The 15,162-nt window shown below is 45.0% G+C and overlaps 1 protein-coding gene across 7 annotated transcripts in view; it reads right to left on the reverse strand.

Annotated features, from left to right (window-relative positions):
* The window catches only part of LOC121584376 (PDZ and LIM domain protein 5), a 121,303-nt gene that overhangs the window by 25,718 nt on the left and 80,423 nt on the right, over positions 1-15,162 (reverse strand). The gene's annotated exons all lie outside the window — the stretch shown is intronic.

Genomic DNA, 15,162 nt, shown 5'->3' on the forward strand with positions numbered 1-15,162 from the left:
ATTGTTAAGCCTTGAGACAATTGAGAGATGGATTTAGTGCCATTCTGTGGGTGATTGACAAGATGCCGCTGATAGACATGGACACCCTGTTCCTGGCTCCTAATCAACTTTGCAATAACATCTGCTAAATATGTGTTTGCGACCAATAGAAATTTGATTTAATTTGAAGACAAAATATTTAAGTGCCTTTGAATGGGATATGGTAGTAGGTGCCAGGCGCACCGGTTGAGTGTCAAGACCTGCAACGCTTCTGGGTTTTTCACGACATCCAGACAACTTGACACAACTGTGGGAAGCATTGGAGTCAACATGGGCCAGCATCCCTGTGGAACGCTTTCAACACCTTGTAGAGTCCATGCCCGATGAATTGAGGCTGTTCTGAGGTCAAAAGGGGCTGCAACTCAATATTAGGAAGGTGTTCCTAATGTTTTGTATACTCAGTGTATATATATAATGGTGTATATAGACAGTATGGACAGTATATGAATAGAAAAGCTGTGTACAGCAGTAGTTATAGAGGATGAGCCATGACTAGAATACAGTACATATGATTTAAAAAACCAGCATGTAAACATTATTAAAGTGGCCAGTGTTCAATGACTCTATGTACAGTAAAGCCCTGGACCAAGGCTAAACCAATCCCATGTCTCTGCTGTTCTGACCTCACCTGGTCAACCTTCCAATGGAAGGAGAGGACTGAATGGTGATAGATGACTGAGGGCTTTTTATGATCAATTTCATAATAATTTGTTTTGCTTTGTTGTACCTGTGCATAGGTGAGAGAGGAGCCGTATGTGTTTGGTCTATAGCAGAGGAGTAGTCATAGTGATGGAGACATCACTAGCTTCCCAATCCGACTCAATGGGTTGAATCTCTCCTAGGTCACCATTACCCTCTAGTGGTGTCATATGGAAACTGCTAGAGCAATGAAAAAGTTGTGGAACATGACAGAGCCACATACCTTGATTATAACATTAGCATGTGCTTCACCGTTGCATATATAATAATCAAATCAAATTGTATTTGTCACATGTTTAGTAAACAACAGGTGTAGACTAACAGTGAAATGCTTACTTACGGGTCCTTTTCCAACAATGCAGAGTTTAAAATAAAGATTAAAATATATACAGTACCAGTCAAAAGTTTGGACACACCTACTCATTCCAGGGTTTTTCTTTATTTTTACTATTTTCTACATTGTAGAATAATAGTGAAGACATCAAAACTATGTAGTAACCAAAAAAGTGTTAAACAAATATATTTGAGATTCTTCAAAGTAGCCACCCTTTGCCTTGATGACAGCTTTGCACACTCTTGGCATTCTCTCAACCAGCTTCATGAGGTAGTCACCTGGAATGCATTTCAATTAACAGGTGTGCCTTGTTAAAAGTTAATTTGTGGAATTCCTTTGCTTCTTAATGTTTGAGCCAATCAGTTCTGCTGTGACAAGGTAGGGGTGGTATACAGAAGATAGCCCTATTTGGTAAAAGACCAAGTCCATACTATGGGGGCGGCAGGTAGCTTAGTGGTTAAGAGCGTTGTGCCAGTAACCGAAAGGTCGCTGGTTCTAATCCCTGAGCCGACTAGGTGAAAAATCTGTCGACGTGCCCTTGAGCAAGGCACTTAACCCTAATTGCTCCTGTAAGTCGCTCTTGATAAGAGCGTCTGCTAAATGACTAAAATGTAAAATGTATGGTAAGAACAGCTCAAATAAGCAAAGAGAAATGACAGTCCATCATTACTTTAAGACATGAAGGTCAGTCAATACGGAGCATTTCAAGAACTTTGAACGTTTCTTCAAGTGCAGTCGCAAACACCATCAAGAGCTATGATGTAACTGGCTCTCATGAGGACCGCCACAGGAAAGGGAGGATAAGTTAATACGAGTTACCAGCCTCAGAAATTGCAGCCCAAATAAATGCTTCACAGAGTTCAAGTAACAGACACATCTCAACATCAACTGTTCAGAGGAGACTGTGTGAATCAGGCCTTCCTTCATGGTCGAAATGCTGCAAAGAAACCACTACTAAAGGACACCAATAAGAAGAAAAGACTTGCTTGGGCCAAGAAACACGAGCAATGGACATTAGACTGGTGGAAATCTGTCCTTTGGTCTGATGAGTCCAAATTTGAGATTTTTGGTTCCAACCGCCGTGTCTTTGTGAGATGCAGAGTAGGTGAACGGAGGATCTCCGCATGTGTGGTTCCCACCGTGAAGTATGGAGGAGGAGGTGTGACACTGTCAGTGATTTATTTAGAATTCAAGGCACACTTAAGCAGCATGGCTACCACAGCATTCTGCGGCGATACGCCATCCCATCTGGTTTGCACATAGCGGGACTATCATTTGTTTTTCAACAGGACAATGACCCAAAACACACCTCCAGGCTGTGTACGGGCTATTTGACCAAGAAGGAGAGTGATGGCGTGCTGCATCAGATGACCTGTCCTCCACAATCACCCGACCTCAACCCAATTGAGATGGTTTGGGATGAGTTGGACCGCAGAGTGAAGGAAAAGCAACCAACAAGTGCTCAGGCATATGTGGGAACTCCTTCAAGACTGTTGGAAAAGCATTCCAGGTGAAGCTGGTTGAGAGAATGCCAAGAGTGTGCAAAGCTGTCATCAAGGCAAAGGGTGGCTATTTGAAGAATCTAAAATATAAAACATATTTTGATTTGTTTAACACTTTTTTGGTTACTACATGATTCCATATGTGTTATTTCATAGTTTTCATGTCTTCACTATTATTCTACAATGTAGAAAATAGTAAAAATAAAGAAAAACCCTTGAATTAGTAGGTGTGTCCAAACCTTTGGCTGGTACTATATATATATATATATATATATACACACACACAGTATATAGTGACACAAGGAATAAATACACAGTGAATAACAATAATGGGTAAAAATAACATGGCTATATACAGGAAGTACCAGGTAATAACATGGCTATATACAGGAAGTACCAGGTAATAACATGGCTATATACAGGAAGTACCAGGTAATAACATGGCTATATACAGGGAGTACCAGTATCGAGTTGATGTGCAGGGGTACGAGATAATTGAGGTAGCTATGCACATATAGGTAGGGGTAAAGTGATGTAGGGGTAAAGTGACTAGGCAACAGGATAGATAATAGCTGTAGCAGCAGCGTATGTTGTGAGTGAGAAAGTGTGGCGTCAGTATGCATGTGTGCACATGTTATGTGTGTGTGGGCGTATGCAGTGTGTGTGTGTGTGTATATGTGTGTGTTGGGTTGTCAGTGTAAGTATGTGTGTGAGTGTGTGAGTCCAGTGTGTGTGCAGAGAGTCAGTGCAAGAGAGTTAAAAAAGGGTAAATGCAGGTAGTCCGGGTAACCATTTGATTAGCTATTTAGTAGTCTTGTTTAGCAGTCACGGCTTGGGGTTAGAAGTTGTTCAGGGTCCTGTTGGTTCCAGACTTGGTGCACTTGGTACCGCTTGTCGTGCGGTAGCAGAGAGAACACTCTATGGCTTAGGTGGCTGGAGTATTTGACAATTTTTTGGGCCTTCCTCTGAGACCACCTGGTATAGGGAGCTCGGCCCCAGTGATGTACTGGGTGGTACGCACAACCCTCTGTAGCTCCTCGCAGTCAGATGCCTTGCAGTTTCCGTACCAAGCGGTAATGCAGCCAGCCAGTCAAGATGCTCTCAATGGTGCAGCTGTAGAACATGTTGAGGATCTGAGGAACCATGCCAAATATTTTCAGCCTCCTGCCCTCTTCACAACTGTGTGGATGTGTGTGGACCATGTTAAGTCTTTAGTGATGTGGACACCGAGGAACTTGAAGCTCTCGACCCGCTCCATTACAGCCCCATCGATGTGGATGGGGGCCTGCTCGCCCCTCTGTTTCCTGTAGTCCATGATCAGCTCCTTTGTCTTGCTGACATTGACGAGAGAGGTTGTTTTCCTGGCACCACACTGCCAGGTCTCTGACCTCCTCCCTATAGGCTGCCTCATCGTTGTCGGTGATCAGTCATGTCGTCAGCAAACTTGATGATGGGGGCGGCCCGTCAGGAAGTCCAGGATCCAGTTGCAGAGGGACGTATTCAGTTGTTCAGTGTTCAGGTGTTGAATGCTGAACAGCATTCCTAATATCAGTGACAGGCTGATTGTCAAAGCTACATTGTTTTTGATGTGACCAGTTAGCACGTACACAACCATGCTCTCTATCAATTCAATTCAATTTAAGAGCTTTATTGCTCTCTCTCTCTCTCTCTCTCTCTCTCTCTCTCTCGTCCTCTCTCTCGTCCTCTCTCTCTCTCTCTCTCTCTCTCTATCTTTCTCTCTATCTCTCTCTCTTATAATTATATAATAATTATAATTATAATTATAATTGGTCATTTAGCAGACGCTCTTATGCACTTACGGAGATAGGGTATGCCTTGCTCAAGGGCACATCGACAGATTTTTCACCTAGTCGCTCGGGGATTAGAACCAGCGACCTTTCGGTTCTGGCAACGCTCTTAACCACTAAGCTACCTGCCGCCTCTCTCTCTCTCTCTCTCCCTATCTCTCTCTCTCTCTCTCTCTCGCTATCTCCCTCTCTCTCTCTCTCTCTCTCTCTCTCTCTCTCTCTCTCTCTCTCTCTCTCTCTCTCTCTCTCTCTCTCTCTCTCTCTTTCTCTCCTCTCGCTTGCTCTCTCTCTCTCCTCTCTCTCTCCTCTCTCTCTCTCTCTCTCTCTCTCTCTCTCTCTCTCTCTCTCTCTCTCTCTCTCTCTCTCTCTCTCTCACTCTCTCTCTCACTCTCTCTACCCTTTAGCTCAGTGTGGATGTTGCCTGTAATCGATGGCTTCTGGTTGGGGTGTGTACGTACAGTCACTGTGGGGATGACGTCATCGATGCACTTATTGATGAAGCCAGTGACTGATGTGGTGTACTCCTCAATGCCATCGGAAGAATCCAGGAACATATTCCAGTCTGTGCTAGAAAAACAGTCCTGTAGCTTAGCATCTGCTTCATCTGACCACTTTTTTATTGACCGAGTCACTGGTGCTTCCTGCTTTAGTTTTTGCTTGTAAGCAGGAATCAGGAGGATAGAGTTATGGTCAGATTTTCCAAATGGAGGGCGAGGGAGAGCTTTGTACGCGTGTGTGGAGTAAAGGTGGTCTAGAGTTGTTTTCCCTCTGGTTGCACATTTAAGATGCTGGTAGAAATTAGGTAAAACGGATTTAAGTTTCCCTGCATTAATGTCCCCGGCCACTAGGAGCGCCGCCTCTGGATGAGCGTTTTCCTGTTTGCTAATGGCCGTATACAGTTCATTGAGTGCAGTCTTAGTGCCAGCATCGGTTTGTGGTGGTAAATAGACAGCTACGAAGAATATATATGAAAACTCTCTTGGTAGATAGTGTGGTCTACAGCTTATCATGAGATACTGTACCTCAGGCGAGCAAAACCTCGAGACTTCCTTAGATATCGTGCACCAGCTGTTCTTATTTAAAAATATACATAGACCGCCACCCCTTGTTTTACCAGAGGCTGCTGTTCTATCCTGCCGATACAGTGGGCACTAAGTCATAACATTATATGTTTACATTCTATTACAGTGAGAATTAAGTGGGTGCGTCACAATAATCTCTCCTTTCTCCTGAAGTGAGCACTCACTACACCCCTAATGGATTGGTAGAGGCACTACACCCCTACTGGATTGGTAGAGGCACAACATTTGGACGGAGACATGGCTCCGAGAGCAACCCCATTGGACATTGGGACTGGAGCCTGGGCCATCACTTCCTGATCAGGCTTCTCCAGTACTTCCTGATCAGGCTCCTCCAGTACTTCCTGATCAGGCTTCTCCAGTACTTCCTGATCAGGCTCCTCCAGTGCTTCCTGATCAGGCTCCTCCAGTACTTCCTGATCAGGCTTCTCCAGTACTTCCTGATCAGGCTCCTCCAGTACTTCCTGATCAGGCTCCTCCAGTACTGGGAGTCCACTTTATATTCACACACAGCCAGGGAGGGCACATGGTGGGATATACAGTATGTAGACCTGGACCTCTGGACACAGAAGGAAACACATGCTGTGGTCACAGTGAGGATATCGAGGGAAGTGCTGAGCTTTGAGTATGTGGTTGTTCACTGCCTGTCATCACTAACAGCACCTAGTATTACTTCTACTGCAGCTGTGAAACACATCGGCTTATGCCAGGTAACAGACGCAGAAATAGAATTGCTGTACTTCCTAGCCACCTGTCCACCCATTATGGCCTTATTGTCTTGAATGGGGACCCCCGTTCTAGTCATTCTATTTCTATGGTATCAGACCCAGTTGTGGGATTAGGCCTACATGTTGGTGTAACATACACTGCCATAGACTGGCAATGTCCCTTTATAGGTACTCCAATTAGGACCCCAAAACATTGAGAGGTGAGAGGTGACATATATACCCCAAAATGCTAACCTCCCTTGTTATTGTAATAGTGAGCGGTTAGCATTTATTTGTTGTTGGGCGGGGTGTGGGGGTATGATATTTGTGAGTCTGTAACTTTCTCACTCATCATTATTCACGATTCTGTCACGACTGCCTCCAAAGCTGCTTCCTCTCCTTGTTCGGGCAGGCTTCGGAATTCATCGTCACCGGCCTTCTAGCCACTGCCGCTACTCATCTCATCATTCCATTTGTTTTGTCTTGTTTATTACACACACCTGGTTCATATCCCCTCATTAGTACCTGTATAAGTGTTCCCTCTGCCCCCCTGTCTTTGTGTGTGATTAGTTATTGTGGAGGTGACTCTAGCTCGGTGGAGCTACTTTGTATTTTGTATCGCCGGGATATTCACCCGTGTGCCTTGTTTTACGCATTGCTTCGTACCGCTGTGTTCCGGAATAAACCATTTATTCTGTGATTTACCCTCCTGCGCCTGACTCCGTCCAAAATCACCCGCTACAGAGTCATTCAGGATTATCCGTAATCATGGTAGCATCCACATTAATGTAGACATTTTTTAGAAGTAATTTAGAAACATATTATATTCTTATTTACAATAAAAGTTACTCCAAAATGACACAATACATAATTTACCATTCATTTCTATTGGGCACAAAATAATCTGAAACACAACCAAAACAAACAGCAAATGCATCCAACAAGTTTGTAGAGTCACAAGCTTGATGTAGACATTGTGTGCTATGAATATGGGACCAAATACTTAACTTTTTACTACTTTAATACACATATTAGTGAATTTGTCCCAATACTTTTGGTCCCCTAAAATGGGGGGACTATGTACAAAAAGTGCTATAATTTCTAAATGGTTCACCCAATATGGATAAGAAATACCCTCAAATTAAAGCTGACAGTCTGCACTTTAACCTCATAGTCATTGCATCATTTCAAATCCAAAGTGCTGAAGTACAGAGACAAAACAACAACAAATGTGTCACTGTCCCAATACCTTTGGAGCTCAGTGTAGATCCACAAAGGGACATTTCCTTCAAGAGTACAGAGTGCAGAGTGAGTAGTCGAAAGGTCAAAGGTGAAAAGGTCAACGGTCAGAGAGTGGATGAGTGTGACCGTGCCTGACCTGGCCATCATTTGTCTCAGGTAGAATGGGAGAACTATTGTCAGAGAGAAGAAGAATACAGGGAAATGAAGGCTTCTTAACTTTATTGAAACGTCATGACAACTCTTTATGACATCACATTCCAAACACATAACAGAAGTTGAGGCTAATATACCCTGTACATAATGTAATGTATTAAAGAGATTCTCCGGTACATTTGTATACTTTTTAGCCAGTAGTTCTGAATGTAGTGCTCATGAGCCAAAAGTTGTCCCCGAAGATTGCATACAATGTTGTGTGCACCACATCATTTCTCTCTCTCTCTCTCTCTCTCTCTCTCTCTCTCTCTCTCTCTCTCTCTCTCTCTCTCTCTCTTTCCCTTCTCTCTCTCTCTCTCTCTCTGCTGTGGGTGCATGATGTGCCTCTTGCTATAATTTTTGTTGTCATCACAACACATGGTCTTATAAGTTATAAAAAACTAAATCCCAGGGATGAAATGATACCAGCAGAAGTACAGTATATTGCATGAATCAACCTTAAGTGGTGATATCATCCTATGTCAACACACCACCCTCGTGAAGGCCCTAAGGCCAAAACACGTCAGTTTCTAACAATAATACAACTTTTATCCAGAAAAATGTCAATTTGTCTTCGAAGAGTGTGTGAATACCTCTCACAGAAAACACTTCCCCAGGCCATGCCAGAGTGGGAGTGCTGATCTAGAATGAATTCTCCCCTCTCTTATTCAGAGGGGAGGAGATGGGTTAAAGAATGATTTTTAAGCCTTGAGACAATTTGAGACATGGATTGTGTTATGTGTGCCATTCAGAAGGTGAATCGGCAAGACAAAAGATTTAAGTGCCTTTGAACGGGGTATGGTAGTAGGTGCCAGGCGCACCAGTTTGTGTCAAGAACTGCAATGCTGCTGGGTTTTTCAAGCTCAGCAGTTTCCCATGTGTATCAAGAATGGTCCACAACCCAAAGGACATCCAGCCAACTTGACACAACTGTGGGAAGCATTGTAGTCAACATGGGCCAGCATCCCTGTGGAACGCTTTCGACACCTTGTAGAGTCCATGTCCCGATGAATTGAGTATGTTCTGAGGGCAAACTCAATATTAGGAAGGTGTTCCTAATGTTTTGTACACTCAGTGTATGTACTTAATATGTTTGACTATTCTGTTAACCACAGCAGCAGACATACTGTAGCAGTCCAACCCTGTAATCAAGGGTCCTCTGCCTAAAAACTGTCCACATTTTGTTGGCAGTGTCCGTTTTCATTGAATATCCACAGTACACATACATATAGGAGGAATCTAAACCACAATGGAAATAACCCTTATGGTTTTATTGTGTTTTATCCTCAATAATATTGTGTGTCTCTGGCTGGAGCAGACTTATATTTTTAATGATCACATAATACAACCAACCAACCAATCAATCATCAGTACACACTGTATGTATCAGGTTTCAAACATGACCCAACTGTTACACTAAAATATTGCACATTCTGAAGAGCAATATACTATAGACCAATATACTATAGAGCAATATACTATAGACCAATATATTATAGACCAATATACTATAGACCAATATACTATAGAGGAATATACTATAGAGGAATATACTATAGAGCAATATACTATAGACCAATATACTATAGACCAATATACTATAGACCAATATACTATAGAGGAATATACTATAGAGGAATATACTATAGACCAATATACTATACAGCAATATACTATAGAGGAATATACTATAGACCAATATACTATAGAGGAATATACTATAGAGGAATATACTATAGAGCAATATACTATAGACAAATATACTATAGAGGAATATACTATACAGCAATATACTATAGACCAATATACTATAGACAAATATACTATAGACAAATATACTATAGAGGAATATACTATAGAGGAATATACTATAGAGCAATATACTATAGACAAATATACTATAGAGGAATATACTATAGAGCAATATACTATACAGCAATATACTATAGACCAATATACTATAGAACAATATACTATAGAGGAATAAACTGTGAGATTGTGAGCCAAACTGGGTATTAAAATTAGACGGGACACAGTCGATGACGTTTGGGATGGCAGTTGTGCTCTAGGCTAATACACGCACACACACACGCACACGCACACACACACACACACACACACACGCACGCACGCACGCACACACACACACACACACACACACGAACCCGCAAGGTCCGAGCAAGGGCCCCTCCCCAAACCAAATGAATTGCTTTCTTTTAGGAAAAAAACAAAACAAAAACCATGGGACAGAGAAAAAAAATCAGTTTTATAGTTAATCTTGTGCTATTTTACATATTTTGCCATGAGGCTGAGAGAAAAGGTTGCTGTTTTAAAGCTAATTTCCTGTGATTCTAAACATTTTATTTCATGGCTTATGAAATCTTCATACGCTATCTGGGGGCCCGATCTCCTGAGGGACCCCAACCCAAAAAGCTTGGGGGGCCCCTGCCTTGCGGGGGCTGCGGTGGGGTGTACTATGCCAGTGACACACTCACTCAGAGGGCACTATTGGAGGGTAAAGACGTTGAGTGTGCGTGCAGACACCCCGTGATGCCAGTCTCTCAGCTTGGTGTATTTCGGTCCGATCACCTGGGTGTTCATCTTTTTCACTCTGCCACCCACCCGGAAGAGGAGTGAGAGGAGAGAGGAGAGAGGAGAGAGGAGAAGGGAGAGAGGAGAGAGGAGAGAGGAGAGAGGAGAGAGGAGAGAGGAGAGAGGAGAGAGGAGAGAGGAGAGAGAGAGGAGAGAGAGGGAGAGAGGAGAGAGGAGAGAAAGGGAGACAGGAGAGAGGAGAGAGGAGAGAGGAGAGAGGAGAGAGGAGAGAGGAGAGAGGGAGAGGGATAGAGGAGAGAGGGAGAGAGGGAGAGAGGGAGAGAGGAGAGAGGAGAGAAAGGGAGACAGGAGAGAGGAGAGGAGAGAGGAGAGAGGGAGAGGGATAGAGGAGAGAGGGAGAGAGGGAGAGAGGAGTGAGGAGAGAGGGAGAGAGGAGTGAGGAAAAGGGAGGAGTGAGGAGAGAGGGAAAGAGGGTGAGAGGATAGAGGAGTGAGGAGAGAGGGAGAGAGGAGTGAGGAGAGAAAGGGAGATAGGAGAGAGTAAAGAGGAGAGAGGAGAGAGGGAGAGAGGGAGAGAGGAGTGAGGAGTGAGGAATAGAGGAGTGAGGAGAGAGGAGAGAGGAGAGAGTGAGAGAGGGATAGAGGAGTGAGGAGAGAGGGAGTGAGGAGTGAGGAGAGAGGAGAGGGGAGAGAGGAGAGAGGAGAGAGGAGAGAGGAGTGAGGCAGAGACGAGTGAGGAAAGAGGGAGAGAGGAGTGAGGAGTGAGGAGAGAGGAGTGAGGAGAGAGGAGTGAGGAAAGAGGAGTGAAGAGAGAGGGTGAGAGGAGTGAGGAAAGAGGAGAGAGGAGTGAGGAAAGAGAAGTGAGAAGTGAGGAAAGAGGAGAGAGGAGAGAGGAGTGAGAAGTGAGGAAAGAGGAGAGAGGAGTGAGGAAAGAGGAGAGAGGAATGAAGAAAGAGGATTGAGGAGTGAGGAAAGAGGAGAGAGGAGAGAGGAAAGAGGAGTGAGGAGTGAGGAAAGAGGAGAGAGGAGTGAGGAAAGAGGAGAGAGGAGTGAGGAAAGAGGAGAGAGGAGAGAGGAGTGAGGTGTGAGGGAAGAGGAGAGAGGAGTGAGGAAAGAGGGAGAGAGGAGAGAGGAAAGAGGGAGAGAGGGGAGAGGAAAGAGGGAGAGAGGAGATAGGAAAGAGGGAGAGAGGAGTGAGGAAAGAGGGAGAGAGGAGATAGGAAAGAGGGAGAGAGGAGATAGGAAAGAGGGAGAGAGGAGTGAGGAAAGAGGGAGAGAGGAGTGAGGAAAGAGGGAGAGAGGAGAGAGGAAAGAGGGAGAGAGGAGATAGGAAAGAGGGAGAGAGGAGTGAGGAAAGAGGGAGAGGGGAGAGAGGAAAGAGGGAGAGAGGAGTGAGGAAAGAGGGAGAGAGCAGAGAGGAAAGAGGGAGAGGGGAGATAGGAAAGAGGGGGAGAGGAGTGAGGAAAGAGGGAGAGAGGAGATAGGAAAGAGGGAGAGAGGAGAGAGGAAAGAGGGAGAGAGGAGAGAGGAAAGAGGGAGAGAGGAGAGAGGAAAGAGGGAGAGAGGAGAGAGGAAAGAGTGAGAGAGGAGATAGGAAAGAGGGAGAGAGGAGAGAGGAAAGAGGGAGAGAGGAGAGAGGAAAGAGGGAGAGAGGAGAGAGGAAAGAGGGATAGAGGAGTGAGGAAAGAGGGATAGAGGAGTGAGGAAAGAGGGAGAGAGGAGAGAGGAAAGAGGGAGAGAGGAGATAGGAAAGAGGGAGAGAGGAGTGAGGAAAGAGGGAGAGAGGAGATAGGAAAGAGGGAGAGAGGAGATAGGAAAGAGGGAGAGAGGAGAGAGGAAAGAGGGAGAGAGGAGAGAGGAAAGAGGGAGAGAGGAGATAGGAAAGAGGGAGAGAAGAGAGAGGAAAGAAAGAGAGAGCAGATCGGAAAGAGGGAGAGAGGAGAAAGGAAAGAGGGAGAGAGGAGAGAGGAAAGAGGGAGAGAGGAGAGAGGAAAGAGGGAGAGAGGAGATAGGAAAGAGGGAGAGAGGAGATAGGAAAGAGGGAGAGAGGAGAGAGGAAAGAGGGAGAGAGGAGAGTGGAAAGAGGGAGAGAGATAGGAAAGAGGGAGAGAGGAGAGAGGAAAGAGGGAGAGAGGAGTGAGGAAAGTCAAGAAGAAGAGGAAGAGAAAAGAAAAGGAGAATATAATAAAAGTATATATCAAAATATAATAAAAGTATATATCAAAATATAGTAAAAGTATATATCAAAATGTAAACTGTCTCAAGTTGTAGAAGCCATTATGACACTTTATGATGCGCTAAAGACACTGTTATGGATACGTCATGAACAACACTTCAAGTGTTACCGAAAAGCTGAATAAAGGACAAATGGATGAGAATGGAATGAGTTGCTGGTCACAACAATCCATGAAGCATGATCACATCACACAAGGCTGAGCATTCCAAATAGACCTATAGGCCCTGGTCAAAAGCAGTGCACTATATAGGAAATAGGATGCCATTTGGGACGGAATCAAGAAGACATGCTCATCCCCAGTCATGAAGATGCTTCTATAAGTAAAGACAATGGCCATTATTTAATTGAACACATTAATGATCACAGCATGACCACGGCATGACCACAGCAAGATCAAGCACTGCCATAACCACATGAATACCAAGACAAAACTGCAATGCGACCGCAAATCATGACCACAGCACTATAATCACCAAAACGGTCATGTTCACAAGAAAACCATGACCACAGAAAGCAACACACACAGTCACAAACACACAGTCACACACACACACAGTCACAAACACACAGTCACACACACACACACACACACACACACACACACAGAGGTAGTATGTCGAACAAACTGTAGTAAATATTGTTACATTTGGAATACACATATTATTTTGGATGACCTCATCTATAACTCTGTCCTCTCAAGGGAAAACCAGATCCACTACAGCTAATCCACACTACAGGGTGAAGTTTCCCTTAGGTACAGATCTAGGATCAGCTTTCCCTCCACTAATCCTAACCTTAACCATTAGTGGTGAAAATGCAAAACTGACCCAAAATGTGCGTCTTGTTGTGGGTTGATGCCAGCCACTAGGCCCACATTCACTACTACTATGCTAAGCACAGGCCCAGAGTCAGACCTCTCAGATTGAAGCAGGTTACTGTAACGCCGGCTACGCCAGGCTTATCTCAAGTGGCTTCCTCCCTCTAATTTGGCGGTCAACTAAACATGCAGGAGTTACTGTAACAGGATCAGGGCGTTTGGGGTAGTGTGTGTGGTGTGTGTGTGTGTGTGTGTTTAGATATCCACACGATGCATGCACCATGTGACTACCGAATGCCCCATGTGACTATTGATTTCCCCATGTGACTACCAAATACCCCATGTGACTACTGAATGCCCCATGTGACTACTGAATGCCCCACGTGCCTACTGAATGCCCCATGTGACTACTGAATGCCACATGTGACTACCGAATGCCCCATGTGACTACTGAATGCCCCATGTGTCTACTGAATGCCCCATGTGACTACCGAATGCCCCATGTGACTACTGAATGCCCCATGTGACTACTGAATGCCCCATGTGCCTACTGAATGCCCCATGTGACTACTGAATGCCACATGTGACTACCGAATGCCCCATGTGACTACTGAATGCCCCATGTGACTACCAAATGCCCCATGTGACTACTGAATGCCCCATGTGACTACTGAATGCCCCATGTGACTACTGAATGCCCCCATGTGACTACTGAATGCCCCATGTGACTACTGAATGCCCCATGTGACTACTGAATGCCCCATGTGACTACTGAATGCCCCATATGACTACTGAATGCCCCATGTGACTACTGAATGCCCCATGTTGCTGTTGAATGTCCCATGTGACTACTGAATACCCCATGTGACTACCGGGTTCCCCATGTGACTACCGGGTTCCCCATGTGACTACTGGGTTCCCCATGTGACTACTGAATACCCCATGTGACTACCGAATGCCCCATGTGACTACTGAATGCCCCATGTGACTACCAAATGCCCCATGTGACTACTGAATGCCCCATGTGACTACTGAATGCCCCATGTGACTACCGAATGCCCCATGTGACTACTGAATGCCCCATGTGACTACTGAATGCCCCATGTGACTACCGAATGCCCCATGTGACTACCGAATGCCCCATGTGACTACCGAATGCCCCATATGACTACTGAATGTCCCATGTGACTACTGAATGCCCCATGTGACTACTGAATGCCCCATGTGACTACTGAATGCCCCATGTGACTACTGAATACCCCATGTGACTACTGAATGCCCCATGTGACTACTGAATACCCCATGTGACTACTGAATGCCCCATGTGACTACCGAATGCCCCATGTGACTACTGAACACCCCATGTGACTACTGAATGCCCCATGTGACTACCGAATGCCCCATGTGACTACTGAATACCCCATGTGACTACTGAATGCCCCATGTGACTACCGAATGCCCCATGTGACTACTGAATACCCCATGCGACTACCAGGATCCCCATGTGACTACCGGGTTCCCCATGTGACTACTGGGTTCCCCATGTGACTACTGAATGCCCCATATGACTACTGAATGCCCCATATGACTACTGAATGTCCCATGTGACTACTGAATGCCCCATATGACTACTGAATGTCCCATGTGACTACTGAATGCCCCATGTGACTACTGAATGCCCCATGTGACTACTGAATGCCCCATGTGACTACTGAATGCCCCATGTGACTACTGAATGCCCCATATGACTACTGAATGCCCCATGTGACTACTGAATGCCCCATATGACTACTGAATGTCCCATGTGACTACTGAATGCCCCATGTGACTACTGAATGCCCCATGTGACTACTGAATACCCAATGTGACTACTGGATACCCCATGTGACTACTGAATGCCCCATGTGACTACTGAATGCCCCATGTGACTACTGAATGCCCCATGTGACTACCGA

Source organism: Coregonus clupeaformis, chromosome 16, assembly GCF_020615455.1.
Source record: "Coregonus clupeaformis isolate EN_2021a chromosome 16, ASM2061545v1, whole genome shotgun sequence".
NCBI lineage: Eukaryota > Metazoa > Chordata > Actinopteri > Salmoniformes > Salmonidae > Coregonus > Coregonus clupeaformis.